Below are 7,575 nucleotides of genomic sequence, written 5' to 3' on the forward strand. Positions count from 1 at the left end.
TAGGTGACTTAGAGTCCGACAGACCTGAGTTCAAATCTGATCCCACTTACTAGCTAAGTGAACCTGGGAAGTCACTTAGTCACTGTGCCTCAGTTTCTTCACCTGTAAAATAGAGATGATAACAGCACCAAGCTCCCAGAGTTGTTTTGAGGATCAAGTAAAATAATATTTGTATATATTTCGTAAACCTTAAATTGATATTTAAATGCTAGGTATGATGATGATGATGATGATGATGATGATGATGATGATGATGATGAACTCTCTTTTCTTTGGCTTCAAGCTTAACACCAAGTGCCATTATCTCTATACTCTGGGAGTCCTACACAAGAAGGTGTTTGTGAAGTACCAGTATCAGCAAAAAATAAAAATAAAAGAATAAACAAGGGATACAGAAAGCCCTTTCAACTTTGAGATATGGTCAGCTATGAAAGAAGGACTGAAACATGGAATGGGGGGCGGTAGGCTTGATAAAATAGCTTCAGGACCTAGGGGTGTGGAGCAGGAAGGCAAAGTAGCTGAAATAAATTTCACTTATTTTACCATCCTGCCTGGGACAAAACCTGTGGGTAGAAGGAAATGGAGTTTAAAATTTGCATTCTGTCCCAAATATAAAACAGACAGCTGTGAGCTGGTCATGGCTCCTTGTGGCCTGGCTCTCTGAAGAGAACATCAGTCTTAAACACCGTCCAGAACATGGTGTTCTCTGGGTAAAATGAAGTGTGTTTGATCTGTGTCTTTAAAAGTCCAGGCAACACTCGAGGTCTGCTATTAGTTAAAGTCAAGGTCAGTCTGGTGCACATTTCATTTGACTTGAGTGAGTCTCAAATTAGACCCCAATATGGAAGTGGAAAGTCTCATCAGTGTTCTCAGAACTGAGTCTGATCCCACTGGGAGTATACTGAGTAGCCTGCCAGCGTGAATATGATGAAGTGAGATGGGACTCCTCAGGACCCGTACTTCAATGTGCCTAGATCAATGTGCAGGTGATGACTGACATTGTGGATGGAGCAGGAGGGATGATATAGCCTTATGACACACAACAGCCTGTGATTCCTCTGCTCTGCCTCTTTTGGGTCCTATCACCTCTAGGATATCCTGGATGCCTTTTCCTCTATTACCATAACCAATTTGTAACCAATGATGCCCATGCCTGGAATGCTCTCTCCTTATCACAGACTCTTGACCTCCTTCAAAACTCAGCCAACCCCCCTCACCCCTTTCTTCTGAGATGACCTTCCATTTACAATTTACATAACTTGAATACAATCATCTCTTGCAGGCTGTCTTCCCCTATTAGAATCTAAATTCATTTTCAGTAAGTAGCCCATTTCTGCCCTTCTTTGTACCCCCAGAACATCAAAAACATTTAATAATTGTGCTTTGGTCCCTGACTCAGTTTAAAGGTTCATTAGGGTTTGGTTGTTGTTGGTTTTTTCCTCCCTAGAGTGGGGGGAGGGAAGGCTGCCAGATAAACTTGGGGATATAGTTCATACAAGGCCTAACTTTTTCCCCAGTCAGATGTTTCTATTATGTCCCCCACCAAAGAATTTTTTTTTTCTAGAAGGGTCAACACAGCTGTATCTCACAAGATGGTATCAGTGCTTTTCAGCACCCCCTCAAGAAAGGTAGAATTGGGAGGTTACAGGCATAATCCATTGGAGGAAAAGACAAGATGCCAGGGACATGTTAAGCTTTTAAGTTCTCTTCTGCACTTATACTAAGGGGACAGACAATTTGGTCTCCTCTGTTAACTGACTAACCTACAAGTAGAAAGCTTAAATGGAAAGAACTAGAGATAAAAAACCTTAGGAGGAAAAATGATCACTGTCTTCAAGGTTGAAGGGTTGGGATGTGGAAAAGGTGTTTACCTTGTTCTGATGATTCAGCTTAGCTTCAGAGGTCAGAATTGAAGGTAGGGAGAAGGGATGGATCTTGCAAAAAAGACAAGAGAAATTGTTAAATAAAGAAATTCTTCCTACCTAGATGCCAAAAGGTATCTGGGGTTCCCTCAAGATTCTGTGAATTAATATAATGTGAAATTACAAGAACTCAGAAAATATCTGCAGTGTCTCCAAAAAATATAAATGGGGGGGGGGGAGGGAGAGAGAGAGAGAGAGAGAGAGAGAGAGAGAGAGAGAGAGAGAGAGAGAGAGAGAAGAAAAACAGAATTACAGGGTGAATGTACAATGATCAAGTTTAGAACTAGAGAAAGAAAGGAGAAAAAGCACCTCCCTCGCACCTTTTTTGGAAGAGGTCAGGGACTCTGGGTATGAAATATTGCACATGCCATTAAGACAAGATCGTTGAGTTGGTTGGTTTTGCTAAACATTTTTTTCTGTTTTTAATCTTTATTACAAGGGAGAGATCACTGGAGGAAGTGGTTCACCGGATTGGGGCAGGGTTGGGAAAGGTATGTTTGGGAATTATTATGATATAAAAGCAAAAAAAATCAATAAAACTAAAAAGGAGGAAAATATAAGTAAAAAGGTTCAACAGGATCCTTTTAGTAGAATTGCTTCTGGAATAAGAAGATCTCAGTTGGAAGGGACCTCAGAGTTCTCACTATTACTACATCAGAATTCTTCTCAATGTCCAAAGACATAGTCACCCAGATTCTACTCACAGATCTCCAAAGATAAGGAACTCATGACCTCTCAAGGCAGAATCTGAAATGCTGAATCCAAACAGGAAGGTTTTCACTATATGGAATCTTCTGGGGCTAAGTGAACAAGTCTAACTCCACTTTTCAAGACAGTTCTTTATATTCACCTTTACTTGATAGAAAAGTCAAGAAAGAAGGAAGGGTAGATATTAATGGAATAAATTAGATGCCACTATTCACTGAGGATGAATCAGGGACAGCATGGATGGTTCTCTAAGAGGAAACAGATTGATTAAAAAATAAGGTTTAATTTTCAAAATTTTCATTATGGGGGCAGCTAGGTGGAACAGTAGATGGAGCATGAGCCCTGGAGCCAGGAGGACTTGAGTTCAAATATGAACTCAGACACTTAATAATTGCCTAGCTGTGTGACTTTGGGCAAGTCACTTAACCCCATTGCCTTAAATAAATAAATTTTTTTTAGGTTTTTGCAAGGCAAATGGGGTTAAGTGGCTTGCCCAAGGCCACACAGCTAGGTAATTATTAAGTGTCTGAGACCGGATTTGAACCCAGGTACTCCTGACTCCAAGGCCGGTGCTTCATCCACTACGCCACCTAGCCGCCCCATAAATGAAATTTTTAAAAAATCTTCATCATGAAGCTAAACTTTTCAGGCAGCATTGTGTGGTAGGAAGAACACTAGATTCAGCATCATTAGACAGCTTCAGGTGCTGGCTCTACCATTTGCTGAGTGAGATGGGGTTATTCATGATCTTTTTTGTACCTCAGTCTCACAACCTGCCACCCCTTCCCAAACCTGTTTCTTCTCTTAGGTCCAGTGAGCTATCTTTCTATTACCCCAGGCTGCCTCTTAAATCCAGGAAGGGAAAGAGCTGGAACTTAAATTTATTTAGATTTGACTGTACCTTCTCCTTTACCAGGCTTCTCTTAGAGAAGTCCAGGAGAGACCCCAGACCTAGCAATGAACCATCTCACTTGATTTTTTAATAAATAATTCACTGATGCACTTTTCACTTTTTTTCATCACTGCAGCCTCCCAGAAACTTCTTCAAATTTCTCTTCAAAAAAGAAGTGCAGCCAAGAAAGAGGAACCAACTCATTAGTCATGGTTGACAATGTATAATTCATTCCATTCTAACAGTCCACTGCCTTTCCACTGAGAGGAGGTATTTTGCAGAGTAAATCTTCTGGTCGAGATTGCACTTGGTCATTGAATTAGTTATAACTTTTAGGTCTTTTCAAGTTGTTTGTTTTTCCATGCTAGTCACTCTATAAATTGTTCCAGGATTTTACATTTTGTCAGGGGAGATAACATGTAAATAAATAACTAAGCTTGCATAAAGTATGTAAAGAATAGATAAAAGTCATCTCCAGGGGGAGGTGCTGGCATCCATCCTTAATGTGGATGCCAAGTTAATCTTATTACATAGCTCTGGTCATAGTGCCTCTTCTACTCAAAAATAACAGTGGTTCCATACTAACCCCACCCCCACCCCGAGTGTGCCATAAGTGCATAAAGCACCAAAGGTCTGGAGTCAGGAAGACTCATCAAATCCACCTCAGACATATTCTAGCTATGTGACCTGGGTAAATCACTTCATCCCATTTGCCTCAGTTTCTTCATCTGTCAAATGAGCTGGAGAAGGAAATGGCAAACTTCCCATATCTTTTCCAAAAAAACCCCAAATGAGAGCACAAAAAGTCAGACACTAAAAGCAACTAAACAGCAAAAACTAATCCCTGAGAAATTCAAACCTTTTTGCCTGGCATTCAAGGTCCTCCACAAACTCTGTCTTTAAACTTGCTTTCTAATTAAACTCCTTTCTTTCACTCTGAACATACCCTGTGCATTTCTGCTTTTTTTCTTACACTGTTCTCCATCACCAGTGCCCATTCCCTCCTTCTGCCTGTTTAATCACTACCCATCCTCAAAAACCAAACATAAATCCTACTTATTCCATAAAGTCTTTCCTTCTTCTTGCTGCCAGTGAAGACTTTATCCCTTTGACTTGCATGGCCACCTCCCCATAGCATGATATTCTGCAAATCTTTGATGCATTTTACCTGAAACTACTATGTAATTATCTCTTGTCTTATTTTCCTATTAAATGTTGCATTTCATGGAGGAAAGGTTCATGTGCCTTATTTAAACGTCGTATTTCATCCAGACTCCTAGCACTGTGTTCAGGACATTTGTTGTGTTAGACTGATGCCCCAAATTCCCAGAATTACAACCATTCTTTTGGTTTGTTTTTAGTACAGAATATCCATGGGGAGGGATCTCAGGAACCATCTAGTCCAATACATATATATATATAAAGGAATCTCCTCTAGGTTATCCTTGACATGTCAGCCAGACTCTGTGAAAACCTCCAAGGATAGAGAGCCCACTTATTCTTTCCAATGATTCAAGTTATGAAGGTTTTTCTCTTATATAGAACCCAAACCTGTCTTGTATAACTTCCAGTCACTTCTCCTAGCTCTGTCTTCTAAGGTCAAAGGACAAAGTTGGTCCTTCTTCATCTTTTTATAGAACAGTAGAAAGCTTCTTGAAATTCAAATGTTGCCTAAAAGGAGCAATACATTATTCTATCATCATCTGTCCTACACATAAAATTATCAGAATATAAATTTATGGACAATCATGGGTTAAAAGAACCTTAGAAGAATTTCAGAGTTGGAATAGTATAGGGATGGAAAATGGACCTGTGTATTTTAATAAACAGAAATACACATATACATATATACACACAGATACACACACACACATGCACATGCACAAAAAACTACTTTAAGTCTTAGATCATGCTAAGCATCAGGGGCAAAAGAAAAAGAGAATGAGTGGGAAAACTATCTCCCTCCTAATTCTCTGATGTCTAAAACATTAAGAGAAGAGGACAAACCTATAAGGGGACCTTTGCAGATTGTCCTGACCTGCCAGCTGGAGGAGAATTATTGCCTGACATGGCCCTCACTGAGCAGACAGAACAGACTGTCCTAGACATTTATGGGACATGAAACAGAGAAAGTGAAAGAGATGCATCCAAGACAAAAGAAACACAGCAAGTCCAATTACTGGCTGGACCAGGGAGTGGAACGTCATGCTCTATCAGCTAGGGAGATGAGTTGATTTCAGGGTACTTGGAAAATGATAATAATTGTGAAACAGTGAAATTGGGAATGATTAATGCACTATGATACTTCATTTAGCCAGAGGCTATGTGCCCTACCATCATAAGGAGGACAAAGAAGCAAAGGGTAATGGGAATAGCACAAGAGAATGAATAAAACTTTATGGGTTTGAAAGGCTGCCCTGTTCCCTGCTGCTTTTATGAACTCAAACAAGCCCCACTGGACTTCAGTTTTCTCCCCTAGAAGAAATGAAAAGGTTGGACTAATACAGAGAAGGAACCTCAGGAGCCATCTCAGCCAACCAATTCCTGAAAACCTTTCCCTTAACACAGAGAAGCAAGTGTTCACCCATTCTCTATTCAAAGAAATCCAAAGAGGAGAAATTGACCATTGGGAAGGAAGTCAGGGATTCCAAGAGGCAGAACTGGGGAAGGAGCATCACCATGGGAGGCAGGCAATACAACACATGCATAAGGGTCAGAGAGAGTAGGAGAGTATGACTGAATTGTAGAATGCATGAAAGGTAATAAAGCACAAGAAATAAGGAAAGGTCATAAGAGTCAAGTTGTAAATTACTTCATATACCAAAAGTATTTATATTGGATTCTATAATTAAAAGGGCATTCCTGGAATATAACAAGTAGGTGATGTAGGTACAACCTGAGCATTGGCAGATCACTTTGTTGCCTGGAGTAAAATGGAATACAGTGTGGACATAAGTGAGGCAGAGAAAACAAATTGAAGGTTCTTTTAGTCCAGACAATTCAAAATCATGATTGATGTTACTGGAAGAATTAGTAATAAAACCCCGGCTTCTTAGTTCTTAGACTTATATTCTTGCCATTATTTTTTTCCCAATGATGCAAAGCTTGATTCATCAAATATTCATTTATTTGGTAAATAGTATTTTATTTTTTCCAATTACATGTCAAGATACTTTTCAACATTCATTTTTAATAAGACTTTGAGTTTCAAGTTTTACTCTCTCTCCACCTCCCTAAGATGCAAATAATCTGATGCAGGTTAAGGTTATACATGTGCAATTATATATATTAGTTATGATATGAAAGAAGAACTGAACAAAAGGGAAAACCAAACCAAACAAAAAAAATGTTTAAATGATACTTTGATATACATTTAGATATCATAATTCTTCCTCTGAATGTGGATGACATTTTCCATCATGAGTCTTTTGGAATTGTCTTGGATCAATGTATTGCTGAAAAGAGTTCAGTCAGTCATCACACAATGTTGCTGTTACTATGGACAATGTTCTGATTCTGCTCACTGTACTCAGTATCATTTCACATAAGTCTTTTCAGATTTTTCTGATCTGTCTGCTCATCATTTCTTATAGCTCAATAGTATTCCATTACATTCATATACTACAAATTGCTAAGTCATTTTCCAATTGATAGGTATTCCCTCAATTTCCAATTCTTTGCCACCACAAAAAGAGCTGCTATAAATATTTTAGTGTAGGTTCTTTTCCCTTTTTTATTATTATCTCTTTGGAATACAGATCTAGAAGTGGCTTTATTGGATCAAAGGGTACAGTTTGATTGCCCTTTGGACAGTTCCAAATTGCTCTCCAGAATGGTAGAATCAATTCATAACTCCATCAACAATACATTAATGTCCCAGTTTTCCCACATCTTCTACAACATTGATCATTTTTCTTTTCTATAATCAATCTGATAGGTGCACAGTGGTAACTCAGAGTTGTTCTAATTCACATTTTTCTATCAATATTAGAGCACTTTTTCATAAAATTGTAGATTGTTTTAATTTCCACATCTGAAAACTACCTGTTGAGT

This window comes from Macrotis lagotis, chromosome 1 (assembly GCF_037893015.1).
Source record: "Macrotis lagotis isolate mMagLag1 chromosome 1, bilby.v1.9.chrom.fasta, whole genome shotgun sequence".
Classification (NCBI taxonomy): domain Eukaryota; kingdom Metazoa; phylum Chordata; class Mammalia; order Peramelemorphia; family Peramelidae; genus Macrotis; species Macrotis lagotis.